We start from the raw sequence: 19,637 nt of genomic DNA on the forward strand, positions 1-19,637 counted from the left end.
CTTTTTACTTAAGTATTCAGACCCTTTGCTATGAGACTTGAAATTGAGCTCAGGTGCATCCTGTTTCCATTGATCATCCTTTGAGATGTTTATACAAATTAATTGGAGTCCACCTGTGGTAAATTCAATTGATTGGACATGATTTGGAAAGGCACACACCTGTATATTTAAGGTCCCACAGTTAACAGTGCATGTCAGAGCAAAAACCATGAGGTCGAAGGAATTGTCCGTAGAGATCTGAGACAGGATTGTGCAGCTTTGAAGGTCTTCAAGAACACCATGACCTCAATCATTCTTAAATGCAAGAAGTTTGGAACCACCAAGACTCTTCCTAGAGCTAAAACAGGTGAGAGAGGAGAATAGGAAAGTTGTGGAGAACTACACTTCAGAGTGGACAATGAGGAAGAAATACTACAACATGGTGGAGGACATGAAATGTAGTTATCTATCATTGGGACCGACTAGGTTTGAACGCAGGTCTTCTACGTGCCCAAAGACTATTTCAGCTGAGCTTAAGCTTAGGCGCAACTTCAGTACTGTACAGTGCGGGGTCGCATGACCTTTGCGGTTGCTTTGTCGTGGTGCAGATTACATGTTGGTGTTCTGTCGGATACGACCAATGAGCCAGGCCAAGCCAGCTCAGGGAGGGGCCATTGCCGTGGAGCATCTGGACGATTACTCTGTTACCGTGGAAACGCCAAGGGGGCCAAGAGAGTTCCAGTTCCACCTGGTATTCAGTGGTGAGAGCTCCCAGGAAGATGTGTTCCAAAACACCAACATGTGATGCTGCCAATCTTAACATCATTTTATTGGGTAAAAGTGAACTAAAGGAAACAAGAAAGGAGGAAAGCCTCTGCCAAAGCCCATCCCTAACCTCTTTACCCCCATCGCAGATTCAGCAAGTCTGTCACAAAATACAGCTCTGAACACTGATTGCTTGAGCTTAATCAGTGGTTGAATGGGTTCAGTTGAGGTGGTTGAACTGGAAATGTACTCAAAGGTATTTTTTCAATTGAGAATTTTGTTCTTCTTGTACGTTGTTGTTTAACTAAACCCAACCCCCTGCTCTTGATTGTTGCCATTGTTTTCGCTGGCCCACAGCAGCTCGAGGACATTAAGCATACCTGTTTGAACCAGTCATGTTTCCAGCCTGATCCAGTCAGCCATCGACGGCTACAACGTGTGTATCATTGCGTACATTCAGACAGGCTACGGAAAGACATTCACCATGGTGGGTGACAGAGACCAAAGAAGCCCAGGCATCATGCATGCTGAGAGCGTTCAGCGCCATATTTGACATCCTCCAGGAGAATGCCACCAAGTTTGACTTTAAGGTGAGGGCTGAGAAGTCTCACTGAGCGAGGAGAAACTATTTGCCTATTGTACATCGGCAACAAGAAGCAAATACACCTTATCGTAAACATAAAAATAATTTGTTCTCCTCCCCCCCCCCCCTCTTCCTCGTCTCCCTTTTCTCCTCTCTCCTTCCCCCCCCTCTTCCTCGTCTCCTTTCTCCTCTTCGTGCTACTCTCTCCCTACATGTTGGAGCTGTATAATGACTGGCTCCAGGACCTCTTTGTGAGTGGACCAAGGTCCTGAGTAGGCGGGCGGAGATTAAGAGGAACAGAAAGGGGCTTGTGTTTGCCCAGGGAGCAGAGACAAAGGAGGTCCCCAGCACCGTGGAGCTCTTCACCATGTTTCAGCAGGCCTGCGCCAACCGCCATATCGCAGCCACCAGTACACCCAAACGCCCGCACCCCATTTCAAAGGGGCCCTGTTAAATTGGTTTAGTCAGAGTGAGTGAATAGTAGGTACATCATTACAGACCCGGGCTCAGAGAGGGATAGCTGCCAAGCAAGGCATATGTAAGAGTAGATCGCAGGGTTTTAGCACAATGACTGGCTCTCACAACCCTGATACCATCCTTCTTAATTCTACCTCATGTCATAATACTGTTTTGCACAGAAAATATGATACAATCAAAAAATAGGAATAAAGTAAACAGGAAATAAATATATATACAGTACCTGTCAAAAGTTTGGGCACACCTACTCATTAGGGTTTTTCTTTATGTACTATTTTGTAGAATAATAGTGAAGACATCAAAACTATGAAATAACACATTTTGAAACATGTAACTAATAAAGTGTTAAACAAATCCAAATATATTTAATATTTGAGATTCTTCAAAGTAGCCACCTTTTGCCTTGATGACAGCTTTGCACACTTCAGTTATCCCGGGGAAGCTCTAGCAGGGCAGAAATTTGATGAACTGACTTGTTGGAAAGGTGGCATCCTATGACGGTGCCACGTTGAAAGTCACTGGGCTCTTTAGTAAGGCCATTCTACTGCCAATGTTTTTTTATGGAGATTGCATGGCTATGTGCTCGATTTTGTACACCTGTCAGCAACGGTTGTGGCTGAAATAGCTGAACCTACTAATTTAAAGGGGTGTCCACATAAAGATGTACACTATATAAGTATGTACACTAACTAATATCATAGGCTAATTCATTTGGGGCTCAACACCTGAGGAAGTGGAAAATCAAACACATTAACTAATACCCTCTGCTAGTAGCTAAGTATTAATCCAACAATAAATGTAATGTCCTAAAAACGTAGCAGTTGTAGGCTACTACCAATGAGACCTATAGGCCTATGCCCTCGCAATGGCCGGTGCGCATTTAACGCTCACTCCATATCTAAAAGATTTATAAAAGATTTTGGTTGTGAAATAGTACTCATTGAGCTGAAAATTGAGATAAATAAAATATCTATATACAGTACCAGTCAAGTTTGGGCACACCTACTCATTCAAGGGTTTTTCATTATTTTTACTATTTCCTACATATAAAATTTCCCCCCATGGATATCATTGTTGAATACTCCTGTCTTTCTCTCGCTCTCTCTCTGTTCCTCCCTCCATTCCCGCTCTTTCTATAAGAGGATAGCTCCATTAACAAGTCTGAGTGCTCTGGGAGATGTCATCAGAGCTGCCCTATAGCAGGGTTGCCCAACTGGCGTCCTGGGGTTGTTTTTTTATTTTATTTATTGTTTGACATAAGACTGTAATAACACTAGCAAACAATTTTAGAAATCTGTTCCAAAGCATTCCCACACATAAGAGAGATATGTGATCGTATGCAAATGTCAAGGTTTGAAATTATTACATTTTAGGCCGATAATATAACTGTTTTGGCTTTTTGCGGTAAATTATTTGTAATTATGTTTCTGGACCCCTGACCATGCTAATCTTTCTCATGTGAGAGATATTTACCAAACACACCGGGACCAAAGACCCAGACAACAACACACAACTAGAAAACACACTCACCTATAGGAAAATGTAAAAAAATGGTCCATGCCCATATGCGTACAAAATGCTGAATTCACATCTCTTCATCCTTACCTGGCTGGAGCCCCAGGAAATGGATAAACTGTAGTATGCAGAACAGGCAACTCTTTCTTGGGTTTTTCTTTGCATGATGTATAGTGAGAGGATTTGATCAGTGTAATCTTTTACCTTTATTTAACCAGGCAAGTCAGTTAAGAACAAGTTCTTATTTTCAATGACGGCCTAGGAACAATGGGTTAACTGCCTGTTCAGGGGCAGAATGACAGATTTGTACCTTGTCAGCTCAGGGGGTTGAACTTGCAACCTTCCAGTTACTAGTCCAACGCTCTAACCACTAACCATTATGATGAAGCTTCCACCAAGCCTGTTAGAGGGCAAGGTGGAGCTCTTCATTACACCTGTCAAATCCTCTCAGCTCTCCACTAGTGCATAGGGCTTACGGGTCCAATTGGGATTGGACCTATGTGTACTGTGTTTGTGTGTGCATGCGTGTGTGTGTGAGCATGTCTGAGCGTGTGTACAGTATGTATTGTATGTCTACTGTCTGGCTGGGGGCTAGTTTTATGGCAGGGGGGGGGCATTGCGTGCAGGGTGTTAATGGGAGCCCCTGGGCAGCAGAATGAGGCCCACAGGGGCCTCCGGAGGACCAGCGTGGCAATTAGGAAGTCACTTGGCCAGTTTGTGCTTCTATTGTGGGAAAATCATTCAGTGTGAAGTGCATTAGCATTCGCTTGGCAGGTAGAGGCCCGCACTGAGCTGCCCATGGCCAGCCACTGTCACGCAGTCAGATCCCATAGCAGGGAACAGACAGGGTCACACTCAAACACGCAAAGGCCCTGTCATGTTGGTTTTGAGAACGACGGGGAGTCCAATAAAATTAGAGCATTCGGAACAGGCAACAGGAGGAGGGGTTTGTGGGGGCTTAAAGGATGCCTGGGTTTTAGTTGTTTGAGGGGAGTGGATTGGATACGAACTGGCCTTTTCTGAAACTGTGTTACCACTGGTGAGCTTGATTCCACTGGTTTCTCTTTTACTAATTTCCTCTTCTTTTATACTGTATATACACACACAATATGTCCCAGCAGGTGTCAATAAAAGTACAAATTCAAATCCAAAATGGGCTTGTCTACTGTTGTGAGTGTAGCAAGGTAATTTTGTTCCCTAAGGTTATGAACAAGATGGTATACCAAAGTAAAAACTAAAGTTGTTTTAAAAAAAACTTTCCATACATTGAGTTGGAATTTTGTTTGTTCAGAATGTTACTGTACATTCCCGTCACTTTTTCCACATTGTTACGTTTCAGCCTTAATCTAGAAGGCATTACATTTAAAAAATAACTCAATCTACACAGATTTAGACAATTTTGCAAATGTATTAAAACAGAAATACCTTATGTAAATAAGTATTCAGACCCTTTGCTATGAGACTCTAAATGTAACTCCGGTGCATCCTGTTTCCATTGATCATCCTTGATGTTTCTAGAAATTGATTGGAGTTCACCTGTGGTCAATTCAATAGATTGGACATGATTTGGAAAGGCACTCACTTGTCTATATAAGGTCCCACAGTTGACAGTGTATGTCAGAGAAAAAAACCGACAACCGAACCATGAGGTCAAGGGAATTGTCCTTAAAGCTCCTAGACAGTATTGTGTTGAGGCACCGATCTGGGGGTACCAAAAAATATCTGCAGCATTGAAGGTCCTCAAGAACACCGTAGCCTCCATCATTCTTAAATGGAAGAAGTATGGAACCACCAAGACTCTTCCTAAAGCTGGTCGCCCGGACATACTGAGCAATCAGGGGAGAAGGGCCAAGAACCCAATGGTCACGGACAGAGCTCCAGAGTCCCTCTGTGGAGATGGGAGAATCTTCCCGAAGGACAACCATCTCTGCAGCAGTCCACCAATAAGGCCTTTTATCTTAGGGTGGCCAGACGGAATCCACTTATCTGTAAATGGCACAGAGGTGCCTTTTGGCAAACTCCAAGTGGGCTAAAGACTCTCAGACCATGAGGAACAAGATTCTCTGGTGCGATGAAACCAAGATTGAACTATTTGGCCTGAATTCCAAGCGTCACGTCTGGAGGAAACCTGGCACCATCCATACAGTGAAGCATGGTGGTGGCAGCATCATGCTGTGGGGACGTTTTTCCACCGGCAGGGACTGGGAGACTGGTCAGGAGAGAGGGAAAGATGAACGGAGCAAAGTACAGTGCAATCCTTGATGAAAACCTGCTCCAGAGCGATCAGGACCTCAGACTGGGGTGAAGGTAGAACAAGATGGCGCCGGAAGAAATGGCAGCCGTTTTACAGGCGCCTAACCGATTGTGCCATTATGTTTCGTTTTTTTCACGTTATTTGTAACTTATTTTTGTACATTATGTTTCTGCCACCGTGTCTTACGGTAAAAAAATAACTTCTGCAATCCAGGACAGCGAGCAGTCACCTCGGATTAGACAAAGATTTTATCTTCAACAAGCAGGACTCACGGGATGTGTTTCAGACACCCGACAAAGCCAAAATCCCAGTCATTGGCAAGAGACGCAAGTAGAGGACACAGGGCGGGGTGCCTCGTAAGGATCCGCCAACGGCGAGTGGGAAATCTGCCATTACCATCAATATGACTTGCCAACGTACAATAAATTAGATGAGGTACGATCACGAATATCCTACCAACGTGACATCAAAAACTGTAATGTCTTATGTTTCACCGAATCGTGGATGAATGACGACATGGAAAACATTCAGTGAGCGGGATATACGCTGCACCGGCTAGATAGAATAGACGAAAGGGGGCGGTCTGTGTATATTTGTAAACAGCTGGTTCATGTAAGCTAAGGAAGTCTCTTGATTTTGCTCTCCTGAAGTAGAGTATCTCATGATAAGCTGCAGACCTCACTATTTTCCAAGAGAGTTTATCTATTTTTTTCGTTGCTGTTTATTTACCACCACAGATGGACGCTGGCACTAAGACGGCACTGAGTCAGCTGTATAAGGAAATAACCAAACAGGAAACCGCTCACCCAGAGGCGGAGTTCCTAGTGTCCGGGGACTTTAATGCAAGGAAACTTAATCAGTTTACCTAATTTATATCAGCATGTTAAATGAGGAAAACAAAATTCTAGATTACCTTTACTCCACACACATACACATACAAAGCTCTCCCTCCATTTGGCAAATCTGACCATAATTATATCCTCTTGATTCCTGCTTACAAGAAAAAAATTAAGCAGGAAGCACCAGTGACTCGGTCTATAAAAAACTGATCAGATGAAGCAGATGTTAAACTACAGAACTGTTTTGCTATCACAGACTGGAAAATGTTCCGGGATTCTTCCGATGGCATTGAGTACACCACATCAGTCACTGGCTTCATCGATAAGTGCATTGAGGATGTCGTCCCCACAGTGACTGTACGTACATACCCCAACCAGAAGCCATGGATTACAGGCAACATCCGCACTGAGCTAAAGGGTAGAGCTGCCACTTTCAAGGTGGCTCGGAAGCTTATAAGAAATCCTGCTATGCCCTCCAACAAAATATCAAACAGGCAAAGCGCCAATACTGGTCTAAGATTGAATCGTACTACACCGGCTCCGACGCTCATCGGATGTGGCAGGGCCTGAAAATGATTACAGACTACAAAGGGAAGCACAGCCGCGAGCTTCCCAGTGACACGAGCCTACCAGATGAGTTAAAAATCACTTATATGCTCACGTCGAGGCAAGCAACAATGAGGCATGCACGAGAGCGTCGCTTGCTCCGGATGACTGTTTGATCATGCTCTCCATGCTCTTGCAGGCATGTGCTGACCAACTGACAGGTGTCTCTGATATTTTCAACAAGTCCCTGATTGAGTCTAATTACCAACATGCTTCAAGCAGACCACCATAGTGCCCTTGGGCACAGGGACTGAGGTAACCTTCCTACATGACTACAGACCTGTAGCACTCACATCCATAGCCATGAAGTGCTTTGAAAGGCTGGTAATTGCCCACATTAATGCCATTATCCCAGAAACCCTGGACTCACTCCAATTTGCATACCTCCCCAACAGATCTAATCTCTATTGTACTCCACACTGCCCTTTCCCATTTGCGCGAAAGGAACACTTATGTGAGAAGGCTATTCATTGTCTACAGCTCGGCGTTCAACACCATAGTGCCCTCAAAGCGCATCACTAAGCGAAGTACCCTAGGACTAAACACCTCCCTCTGCAACTGGATCCTGGACTTCCTGACAGGCTGCCCCTGGTAGTGAGGGTAGGTAGCAACACATCTGCCACGCTGATCCTCAACACTGGAGCCCCTCAGGGGTGCGTGCCCAGTCCCCTTCTGTACTCCCTGGTCACCCACGACTGCATGGCCAGGCACGACTCAAACACCATCATTCATTTTGCAGACAACGCAACAGTGGTAGGCCTGATCACCGACAATGACGAGACAGCCTATAGGGAGGAGGTCAGAGACCTGTTTGAGTTGTGCCAGAATAACAACCTATCCCTCAACGTAATCAATACAAAGGAGATAATTGTGACCACAAAAAAGAGGAGGACCAAGCACGCCCCCATTCTCAACGACGGGGCTTTCGTGGAGCAGGTTGAGAGCGTCAAGTTCCTTGGTGTCCACATCACCAACAAACTAGAATGGTCCAAACACACCAAGACAGTCATGAAGAGGAAACGACAAAACCCATTCCCCCTCAGGACACTAAAAAGATTTGGCATGGGTCCTCAAAATTTTCTAAAGCTGAAACACCGAGAGCATCCTGGTTGCATCACTGCCTGGTACGGTACTGCTTGACCTCCAACAAGGCACTACCGAGGGGTACGGCCCAGTACATTACTGGGGCTAAGCTGCCTGCCATCCAGGCGGTGTCAGAGGCCCGGAGCGCCAAGTCTAGGACCAAAAGGCTTCTCAGCAGCTTTTACCCCCAAGCCATAAGACTCCTGAACAGGTAATCAAATGGCTACCCAGACTATTTGCATTGTCCCCCCCTCCCCCAACCCCTATTTTACGCTGCTGCTACTCTGTTTATAGTCTAGTCACTTCACTATGCATATTACCTCAATAAGCACGACTAACCGGTACCCCCTGAATATAGCCTAGCCACTGTTATTTTACTTATTGTTTACCTAATACTTATTTTTTACTTAAATTGCACTGTTGGTTAGGGCTTGTAAGTAATCAATTCACTGTAAGGTGTACACCGGTTGTAGTCAGCACACGTGACAAATAAACTTTGATTTAATTTGAGGTTCACCTTCCAATAGTAAAACAACCCTAAGCGCACAGCCAAGACAACGCAGGAGTTGCTTCGGGACAAGTCTCGGAATGTCCTTGAGTTGCCCAGCCAGAGCCCGGACTTGAACCCGATCAAACATCTCTGGAGAGACCAGAAACTCCCTAAATAAATGTGTGCCAAGCTTGTAGCATTGTACCCAAGAAGACTCGAGGCTGCAATCGCTGTCAAAGGTGCTTCAAAGTATTGAGTAAAGGGTCTGAATACTTATGTAACTGATTTCAGGTCGATTTTCTATACATTTGAAAAAAAATTAAAAGCCTTTTTTGCTTTTGGGGTATTGTGTAGATTGACGAGGAACAAAATGCAGAAAAAGTCAAGGGCTCTGAATACTTTCCGAATGCACTCTTTGCACAACCTCAATGGAATGTTCACCATATAATGTTGAACACGAACTGCTAGCTCTCTGTTGTTATTACCATTACATGTTAGCATGTTGAGGCACTGGAGAGTTATTTCTTAAAAAATCCAACAGGCAGTTGAGAGACATTTAACTGAATGCCTCTGTTTCTATAGCTCTATATGCAGGTATTGTACCTTATTCTGTGAAAATGTAAAACTTGTTTAAAAACAAAAAACAAATCATAAATGTAATGTGCATGTTAATTTTGTTGCCGTGTGAAGTGTGCGTGTGATGCTGCTCAAATCGAAGAAGGCAAGGTTTCAGTTGGCACATTCTCTATTTCTGTAACTATGCAGGTAGAAAATATGCTGAACAAAATACAGTTGAAGTCGGAAGTTTACATACACTTAAGTTGGCGTCATTAAAATGCCACAAAATTCTTATTAACATTGGCAAGTCGGTTAGGACATCTACTTTGTGCATGACACAAGTAATTTTTCCAACAATTGTTTACAGGCAGATTATTTTACTGTGTCACAAATCTAGTGGGTCAGACGTTTACATACACTAAATTGACTAGACCTCCATAAGTCTGGTTCATCCTTGGAAGCAATTTTCAAATGCCTTTAGGTACCATGTTCATCTGTACAAACAAAAGTATGCAAGTATAAACACCATGGAACGACGCAGCTGTCATACTGCTCAGGAAGGAGATGCGTTCTGTCTCCTAGAGATGAACGTACTTTGATGTGAAAAGTGCAAATCAATCCCAGAACAACAGCAAAGGACCTTGTGAAGATGCTGGAGGAAACAGGTACAAAAGTATCCACATCCACTGTTTCCTGAGGGGTTGTGATGAAAGAAATAAAAGCTGAAAAATCATTCTCTACTATTATTCTGACATTTAACCTTCTTAAAATAAAGTGGTGATCCTAACTGACCTAAGACAGGGAATATTTACTAGGATTAAATGTCAGGAATTGTGAAAAACTGAGTTTAAATGTATTTGGCTAAGGTGTATGTAAACTTCCGACTGTTTTTTCAAGATGAGAGAATCATCCAGCACATTGGGTCTCACTACACCCCCACATGCCATGTCTTGAAACATGCAGACAGAAGGATAAGAAGTACAGGTACATTGTGATACTTCTGACAGCCAACTTTCTAGCGCCACCAACAACTTCATAGCATTCCCAGAAAGCATGGATTATTGAGTCATCATTAGTTTTACACTTGAGACATGACTCTGCCATTGTGCTATAGAATTTGTGAATTTTGTCTTGTATAATAAATTCTATACATTAGTTTATACTGGATGAAGCATAAATTCACAGTACCAGTCAACAGTTTGGACACACCTGTAATGAGTACGCCAGGAGAAAGAGGTGTAGATTCACACGCAGAGCACAGCAGATGTTTGCACAACCTCAGGTTCCCCTCCGACATCCAACGGTGGGGGTGCATTGCGGGTAGAGACTGGAGGATGAAGAGGACTGTGGGTGACCGGTTTTAACAGAGGCACATGGAAGGATGAGGAGATTTTATACTGCCGGGGTAACTGGAGTCAGTAAGTGACAGGGTTGATGCAATGGGTCATCTTGAAGGGACCAATGCAGCAAGGACAGAACTTTTTGCAGGGGAGGTGGATGTCTCTGGTAGAGAGCCACACATGCTGTCCGGGGTGAAGGAGTGGCGTAGGTCAGAAGCGTCAGTCAGTAAAGCGTTTCTGGGTATTAGAGGCTTCCTGCAGATGCCGGTGACCAGTGTCGACAGCTGGGACAGTACCAGGGAGACACACTTGGGAGAGACAATGTCCTCCGGAATCCCATACAGACGGAAGACACTCCGCCAATTCCACGGCATTAGGTAGAGGAAGAGGAACCAGACACATTAAAAAAAATCTGTCTACTATGACAAGGATGGAGGGGTTACCAGAAGATTCAGGAAGGTCTGTGATGAAGTCAACAGCTATGTGGCACCAGGATCTGTGAGGGATTGGCAAAGGTTGAAGCTTCCCGGAAGGGAGATGACAAGGGCTTTTGGTTTGGGCGCAGACTGGACAGGAGAGTACATAATCCCTTACGTTGGATGCCAGCGAGGACCACCAGAACTTCCAGGCTAGAAGTCCGGTGGTTCGTGTAATGCCCGGATGTCCTGACCCCAAGGACGTGTGACATTGCATCAGTTGGGGGGGTCTAACAGCTGCTAGTACATAACGCTTCCCAGCTTGTGTCTCAGGAGGATCCGAGTCTGAGGTTAGGTTTTCTTGTTTGGCAGAGTGAACCTCCCACTGTCCTGGTCCCATAATGCAAGAGGAAGGAAGAATGGGTGTAGGGTCTGAGTTACTGGTCGGAAGGTCAAACTGGCGGGAGAGAGCATCAGCTTTTACATTTCTTTCCAGGGAAGTAAGTCACATGAAAATGGAAGCGTGTGAAGAGAGCCCAGAAGGCTTGTCTGGAGTTTAACCTCTTGGCCCTTCTGATATATTCCAGATTATGATGATCGGTTAGGATGGGGGCCAGCTTGATGGCAGAGTTCTCATCGTAATTCCTCTGTGGGGGAATAACTTCCTGGAGAAGAAGGCACAGGGTTGTGATTCGGGATGTGTTCCCACCCACCCAGAGAGTATGGCTCCTACTCCTACTTCGGAGGCATCCATCTCCAAGGTGAAAGGAAGGGTTGGATCAGGTTGGAGAAGGACAGGAGCTGAGGTGAAAAGGCGTTTCAAGTTGTTGAACGCAGTCAGGGCGATATCAGTCCATTGAAGGGTCTGGGTCTTTTGGCTGGTAAGGGCATTGAGGGGAGCGGCCCTAGAACCGAATGAACCGGCGATAGAAGTTGGAGAACCCAATGAAACGTTGGAGTTCATTAACGGTGGTGGGTTTGGGCCAGTTACTGACAGTGATGACTTTGCTCTCATCCATGCTGCCCCTCCAGGTGACAGTACGAATCCGAGGATACATGGAAGGAACTCTTCAGTCTTCCAAGTTTACGGTCAAGGAGCCGATGAAGAACATTTTGCACATGCTGTATGTGTTCCTTCAGGGAGTAAATCAGGACGTCATCAATGTAGACAATGAGAAAGCGGTTGATCATATCTTGGGAAACCTCATTCATAAAGGATTGTAGACGGTGAATGCGTTCGTAAGGCCGTAGGGCATGACCAGGTATTCGTAGTGCCCTCGAGCGGTGATAAAGGCAGTCTTCCAGTCGGTCGCCTTCACGTATACGGACAAGGTTATGTACATCGCAGGTCGAATTTAGTATAGATGTTGGCGCGGCCCACTTGTTCAAGGGTTGCTGGAATCAGAGGAAGAGGTTCTTGACCGTAACGTTATTCAGGGAACGATAATCAATAGAGACCACCGTCCTTTTTTCCAACAAAGAAGAAGCCGGGGAAGAAGGACGAATGAAACCGTTTGAATGATTCATCAACGTAGTTCTCCATTGCCTCATTTTCCAGGATAGATGGGGGTCAACACGGCCCTTCGGTGGGGACACTCCAGGGAGTAAGTCAATAGCAGTCTTCTGGGCGATGCGGTGGCAGAGTGGAGGCCTTGGCTTTGCTGAAGACATTGCGTATTCAGATGGTATGGTGGGTGGCACTGCAGATGCAGAGTCTTCAATGGTGGTGGCTCTGTAGGGTAGGCTGAGACAACTGGAGAAGCAGGTAGAAGACCAGGACAGTAGTTCACCTTGTTGCCACGAGGGTCATGGCGACAAAGCCAGGGGTGTCCGAGGACACATCATGAGAGTTCCATGAGTGTGGAAAACTCCAAACTGGAGGATGACGCTCTGTGTCAGGTGCGCAATGAGGCCGGTGGCCATTGGCTGCCCGCCCAGGGTGTTAATCCTGCATGGCAGCGGGGGGACCCTTCTCATCTCTCCGTTGGGGGGGGCGAACAGGGCAATGGCTGAGCAGATGATCTTTCCCTCCACAGTATAGGCAGAGCCCTTCTTGGATCCACTTTTGACGGTCGATACACGGGAGAGGAGCGTGGCCCAACTACATGGGCACTGGAAGACTCAGACGGGAAGAGTTAATCACGGAAAGAGAAGGTTTCAGGTTCCTGGGTGGCAGAGTTCTTTGGCGATCGGCGATGAGGTGGTCGATGGAGATACGAATGTATTGATTTAAATCCAGAAGGTCAACTCTACAGGCCAGCTCCACCTGAAGTTCCCTGTTGAGCCCTCTTTGGTAGACGGTAAGAAAAGCAGCCTCAGTCCATCGAGAGCATACACGGCAGCTGAATTGCATCCTTGTGGAAGTTCTATGAGGAGGTCTCCTATAGGACAACTGGAGGGAGAGTTAGCTCTTTGAAGAGGGTGTGGAAATGGTTCTCGGATCAGAGTTCTGTGCTGTTGGCAGTCCATATGTTGGTGACCCAATACAGGGCTTTGCCTGTGAGTAGAGACAACACAATCCATCCTGCTCTTGTCTGTGGTGAAGTTAGTGGGGTTGTGCTCAATGTATTTGCTGCATTGCGTCAGAAATCCCTAACATTTCCCAGGCAAACCGTCATATTTTCCAGGCATGGGTATGAACGAAGGAGGGCTATGGGTTATGATACCTGGCATCGGAGGAGTAGGGATAGGCTGGCGGAGAAGATGGCAAATTTCCTCCACAAGCGCCTCTTGCTGGGTTAGGCACCGCTGTAGCTCCGCTGAATCCATTCCGTTTTTAGGTGAGGTATTCTGTAATGAATACTCAGGGAGAAAAATGTATAGATTTACACGCAGAGCGCAGCAGATGTTTGTTAAGCCTTCACAGAAGGCAAGAATCATGGTCCCAGGCAAAGATCAAACACAGGTAGGCAGTCAAAACCAAACAATACCTCACAACCATACAAACAGAAAGAAACATGAAAGACAGGGCTACGTCCAGAACACAAAAAACAGGGCTACTTTCAAGAACACAAAGAAACAGGGCTACGTTCAAGAACACAAAGAAAAATAACACAAGGTTGACTAAGAAAATAACATTTTGTTTTCTACATCGTAGAATAATAGTGAAGACATCAAAACGATGAAATAACACATATGGAACCATGTAGTAACCTAAAAAGTGTTAAACAAATCAAAATAGATTTTAGATTTTAGATTCTTCAAAGTAGCCACATTTGCCTTGTTGACAGCTTTGCACACTCTTGGAAGGTATCCACACCTGCAGAGCGCGTTACGCAACTAAATAAGGTACGTTTGAATACCAAATACTGAGAAGTGCGTAGGAAAGGCATAAATTCAGAAATCTGAATTGTCCCCTTAGTGCATAAGAACCTATTATAAATATGGCCCCAAGAACATCCAATCTAGTAGTTGACCCTTTATTGGAACCCTGGGCTTGCCTGTGATATATGTCCAGGAATGATCCAAGACAGCCTTAGGCTAAGACTAGCGCTACCCTGCTTTCGGGGCCCTGGTGTTTAACCCTGGTCAAACCCTAACCTAGAACAGTCCAGTGTAAATAAGAACCATATACCGAGCCAAGAGGCCACCATTCTAAAAGTAGACCTCCCTTTGTCTTGAATGAGGCCGATTATAATTGTGTAACATTTTTAAACCATACTGTAACCCTGAGTGTTTACCACCACATTACCTACCGATTCCTTTCATGCATTTCTGCTGTATTTGCCCCTTCAGATCAGAGCTGTCTCTACACACGCTCACCCTGGTTTGTTATTCTTAATAACTCCATAGTTTAATCCATACAATGAGCTCTGTGGACTAGAACTAAGTGAGAGACAAAGGGTTGATCACATTGCAGAGGCAGTCAGGGAAATGGGATGAGTGGTGAGGGGGGGGGGGGTGTCTCTTTCCCCAGAGAGTATGACAGCTATTTTGCTAATTAACAACCATTCTTTCAACCACCAAAATGATCTCTGCTGTAACAGACATTGTTGGAGTCTCTCCTATGACCACACACAGGCGAATAAATGTGGGTAACTCATGAGCTTTAAATAAATGTCTAAACTGTCCTTCGGAGTCTGAGGTACAGTAGCAGATAACACTCACTACTCCGGACCACACAAGCTCCCGTCCCGATGGGGGTTCAAGCCCCCCGTATCGGCCATTTCAGTCTATGCCCCTCTAAACCTTGTATCTCCCTCTCTCCATTTCCGGATGTCCTTTCAAATAAAATAAATAAAAAATGCTCCTAAACTGCCATGCTTGTACATCTGCAGTTCAGAGAGCATGAGTGTTTCTCTGGCTGTTGGCCAATGTGAGTGTTTGTTATAAGATCAAGTTGCATATCCTGATTTGCCTCTCAGTGGCATTTTAGCATGTAAATCTTGTAAATCTTGGTGGGCAAACTCAACACTTTTGTTTTGGATGCATGCCAGCAAAGCCACAATACATGAATTGCACTATGAAGGTGACAAACTGTTAGGGTCTACATAAAGCTGTCCCAACAGCAGAACTTTATTTTAAGCACCATGGATTGAATTCTTACCCGGCTACATCTGGCAGTGAAACAGTTAATTCAGCCTCATTTGCAACCTTTTAAAAAAAACATAGCTGATATGGCTGACTTGCTTAAACATATGGGGTTTCCACTGACAATGGAGATGTACAATCTATGTACCATGGCATAAGAGAGCAATGAACCGTAATTTTGATTAAGACATTAATGAGTGAGCTAAGACCGACATAGTAAAAATAACTATTTGTTCAGCACTTTTGAAATGTACAGAGACAATTTTCAGAACATGGGGCGTTCTTACGGTATTCTATCTGTACACCAAGTAAGAACTGTATGATAAATAAAGGGGGCATATAAGCAGACAATGAAAGCTCTTACAATATTTGATGATGACATTTCTCTAAAACAAGCTATAGGCTACATGTGCACCACCAAGTGAGAACAGTAAGCTAAATTATAGTATGAGGGGGAAACAGCTTAATGCACAACATACACTTAGTATTACTTTCTTAGCTACAGTATACATACCTCCCTGGAATAATACATTATTTATGCAGAAGCATACAAGACATTTTTGGACTTACAGTTCTGTGCTCACTCGAAAAGGAAGGTGGTGCGGCGGCAGTCCTTCTTGTGGGCATATTTTGTCATAAAACTTTGTCATCAAAGTCTGGCATTCTCTAGATGTATGGTGCTTTCAACTGGGAACTCTGGAAAATAACAAGATCAAATCATGACGTCAGTGTTCTCCAGCTCGGAGCTCTAGAAAGAGGCCAGAGTTCCCGGTGTGGAATTCCGAGTTGGATGACGATTCAAAACGTATTTTCCCAGTCAGAGCTTGTTTTTTTTCAGAGTTCACAGTTGTCTTGAACTCACTGAAGTCTAAGATTTCCCCGTTCTAAGTTTCCAGTTGTTTTGAATGCGGCAGAAGTAATACTGTCTTGACCAGCATGGCCAATGTATTCAACCTTTTCTGGCCCATGGTGTTTCATGTGAATGTTTATCCTTTTATGCTTGGAAAAGAGACCCTTAAACCCAGACTTGGACCAGACCGAATAGCAGGCAAGGGAAGCGAAAGAGGGATTGCTTTGCAATGCTTGCAGTTAGCCACTGATTCCTTACAAACCACTCATTGTTGAATTGGTGATTTCCAACTTGTTGTGTAATGTTCATGTCCAATGGCCAATGAGCACTGATACATTTTTATCTATACAGTGCCTTCGGAAAGTATTCAGACCCCTTGACTTTTTCCGCATTTTGTTACGTTACAGCCTTATTCTAAAATTGATTAAATCATTGTTTTTCCTCATCAATCTACACACAATAGCCCATAATGACAAAGTGAAAACAGGTTTTTAGAAATGTTAGCACATTTATTTTTTACATGTTTGCAAAATGTATTTACATAAGTATTCAGACCCTTTGCTATGAGATTCGAAATTGAGTTCAGGTGCATCCTGTTTCCATTGATCATCCTTGAGATGTTTCTACAACTTCATTGGAGTCCTCCTGTGGTAAATAATGTAAGAAAAAACACATAAAAACTAAATACTGCAAAGTTTCCTATGAGCTAGAAGCACGGCAGCCCTCTCTGTAGGCACCATTTTATTACATTGTCAGAGCAAACACCAAGTCATGAAATAATTGTTCATAGAGCTCTGAGACAGCATTGTGTCGAGGCACAAATCTGGGGAAGTTTACCCAAAAATTTCTGCAGCATTGAAGGTCCCCAAGAACACAGTGACCTCCATCATTCTTAAATGGAAGAAGTTTGGAACCACCAAGACTCTTCCTAGAAATGAGCAATCGGGGAAAAAGGGCCTTGGTCTGGGAGGTGACCAAGAACTTGATGCTCACTATGACAGAGCTCTACAGTTTCTCTGTGGAAATGGGAGAACCTTCCAGAAGGACACCCATCTCCGCAGCACTCCACCAATCAGGCCTTTATGGTAGAGTGGCCAGACGGAAGCCACTCCTCAGTAAAAGGCATATGACTGCCGGCTTGGAGTTTGCTTAAAGGTACCTAAAAACTCTCAGACCATAAGAAAAATATTCTCTGGTCTGATGAAATCAAGATTAAACTCTTTGGCCTGAATGACAAGCGTCACGTCTGGAGGAAACCTGGCACAGTTGCTACGGTGAAGCATGGTGGTGGCAGCATCCGTAATGGGTCTGCGGTCAAACGATCACCCCTCATCACTGTCAAACGCTCCCTAAAACACTTCTGCGAGCAGGCCTTTCTAATTGACCTATCCTAGAATGACATTGACCTCCTCCCGTCAGTAGAGGATGCCTGGATATTCTTAAAAGTGCTTTCCTCACCATCTTAAATAAGCATGCTCCATTCAAAAAATGTAGAACTAGGAATAGATAAAGCCCTTGGTTCACTCCAGACCTGTCTGCCCTTGACCAGCACAAAAACATCATGTGGCGTACTGCATTAGCATCGAATATCTCCCGTGATATGCAACTTTTTAGGGAAGTTAGGAACCAATATGCACAGGCAGTTAGGAAAGCTAAAGCTAGCTTTTTCAAACAGAAATTTGCATCCTGTAGTACAAACTCAAAAAAGTTCTGGGACACTGTAAAGTCCATGGAGAATAAGAGTACCTCCGCCCAGCTGCCCACTGCACTGAGGCTAGGAAACACTGTCACTACCGATAAATTCACAATAGTTGAGAATTTGAATAAGCATTTTTCTATGGCTGGCCATGCTTTCCACCTGGCTACCCCTACCCCGGTCAACAGCCCTGCGCTCCCCACAGATACTCGCCCAAGCCTCCCCCACTTCTCCTTCACCCAAATCCAGATAGCTGATGTTCTGAAAGAGCTGCAACATCTGGACCCCTACAAATCAGCCGGGCTAGACAATCTGGACCCTCTCTTTCTAAATTATCTGCCAAAATTATTGCAACCCCTATTACTAGCCTGTTCAACCTCTCTTTCGTATCATCTGAGATTCCCATAGATTGGAAAGCTGCTGCAGTCATACCCCTCTTCAAAGGGGGAGGCACTCTAGACCCAAACTGCTACAGACCTATATCTATTCTACCCTGCCTTTCTAAGGTCTTTGAAAGCCAAGTTAACAAACAGATTACCGACCATTTTGAATCCCACCGTACCTTCTCCACTATGCAATCTGGTTTCAGAGCTGGTCATGGGTGCACCTCAGCCACGCTCAAGGTCCTAAACGATATCATAACCGCCATCAATAAGATACATTACTGTGCAGCTGTATTCATCGACCTGGCTAAGGCTTTCGACTCTGTCAATCACAACATTTTTATTGGCAGACTCAACAGCCTTGGTTTCTCAAATGACTGCCTCGCTTGGTTCACCAACTACTTCTCCGATAGAGTTAGTGTGTCAAATCGGAGGGCCTGTTGTCCGGACCCCTGGCAGTCTCTATGGGGGGTGCCACAGGGTTCAATTCTCGGCCGACTCTCTTCTCTGTATACATCATTGATATCGCTCTCGCTGCTAGTGATTCTTTGATCCACCTCTACGCAGACGACACCATTCTGTGTAACTCTGGCCCTTCGCTGGACACTGTGTTAACAAACCTCCAGATGAGCTTCAATGCCATACAACACTCCTTCCATGGCCTCCAACTGCTCTTAAATGCAAGTAAAACTAAATGCATGCTCTTCAACCGATCGCTGCCCGCACCTGCCCGCCCGTCCAGCATCACTACTCTGGACAGTTCTGACTTTGAATATGTGGACAACTACAAATACCTAGGTTAGACTGTAAACTCTCCTTCCAGACATCTCCAATCCAAAATTAAATCTAGAATCAGCTTCCTATTTTGCAACAAAACATCCTTCACTTATGCTGCCAAACATACCCTCGTAAAACTGACCATCCTACCGATTCTCGACTTCGGCGATGTCATTTACAAAATAGCCTCCAACACTCTACTCAACAAATTGGATGCAGTCTATCACAGTGCCATCCGTTTTGTCACCAAAGCCCCATATACTACCCACCACTGCAACCTGTATGATCTCATTGGCTGGCCCTCGCTTCATACTCATCGTCAAACCCACTGGCTCCAGGTCATCTACAAGTCTCTGCTAGATAAAGCCCTGCCTTCTCTCAGCTCACTGGTCAACATAGTAGCACCCACCTGTAGCATGGGCTCCAGCAGGTAAATGTCACTGGTCATCCCCCAAAGCCAATTCTTCCTTTGGCCGCCTCTCCTTCCAATTCTCTG

At 44.8% G+C, this 19,637-nt stretch overlaps 1 pseudogene; it reads left to right on the forward strand.

Annotated features, from left to right (window-relative positions):
- Positions 1–279: 279 nt before the first annotated feature.
- LOC139412314 (uncharacterized) lies at positions 280–1,781 on the forward strand (annotated as a pseudogene).
- The last annotated feature ends 17,856 nt before the right edge of the window (positions 1,782–19,637 follow it).

The sequence above is a fragment of the Oncorhynchus clarkii genome, chromosome 6 (genome assembly GCF_045791955.1).
Source record: "Oncorhynchus clarkii lewisi isolate Uvic-CL-2024 chromosome 6, UVic_Ocla_1.0, whole genome shotgun sequence".
In the NCBI taxonomy this organism is placed as follows: domain Eukaryota; kingdom Metazoa; phylum Chordata; class Actinopteri; order Salmoniformes; family Salmonidae; genus Oncorhynchus; species Oncorhynchus clarkii.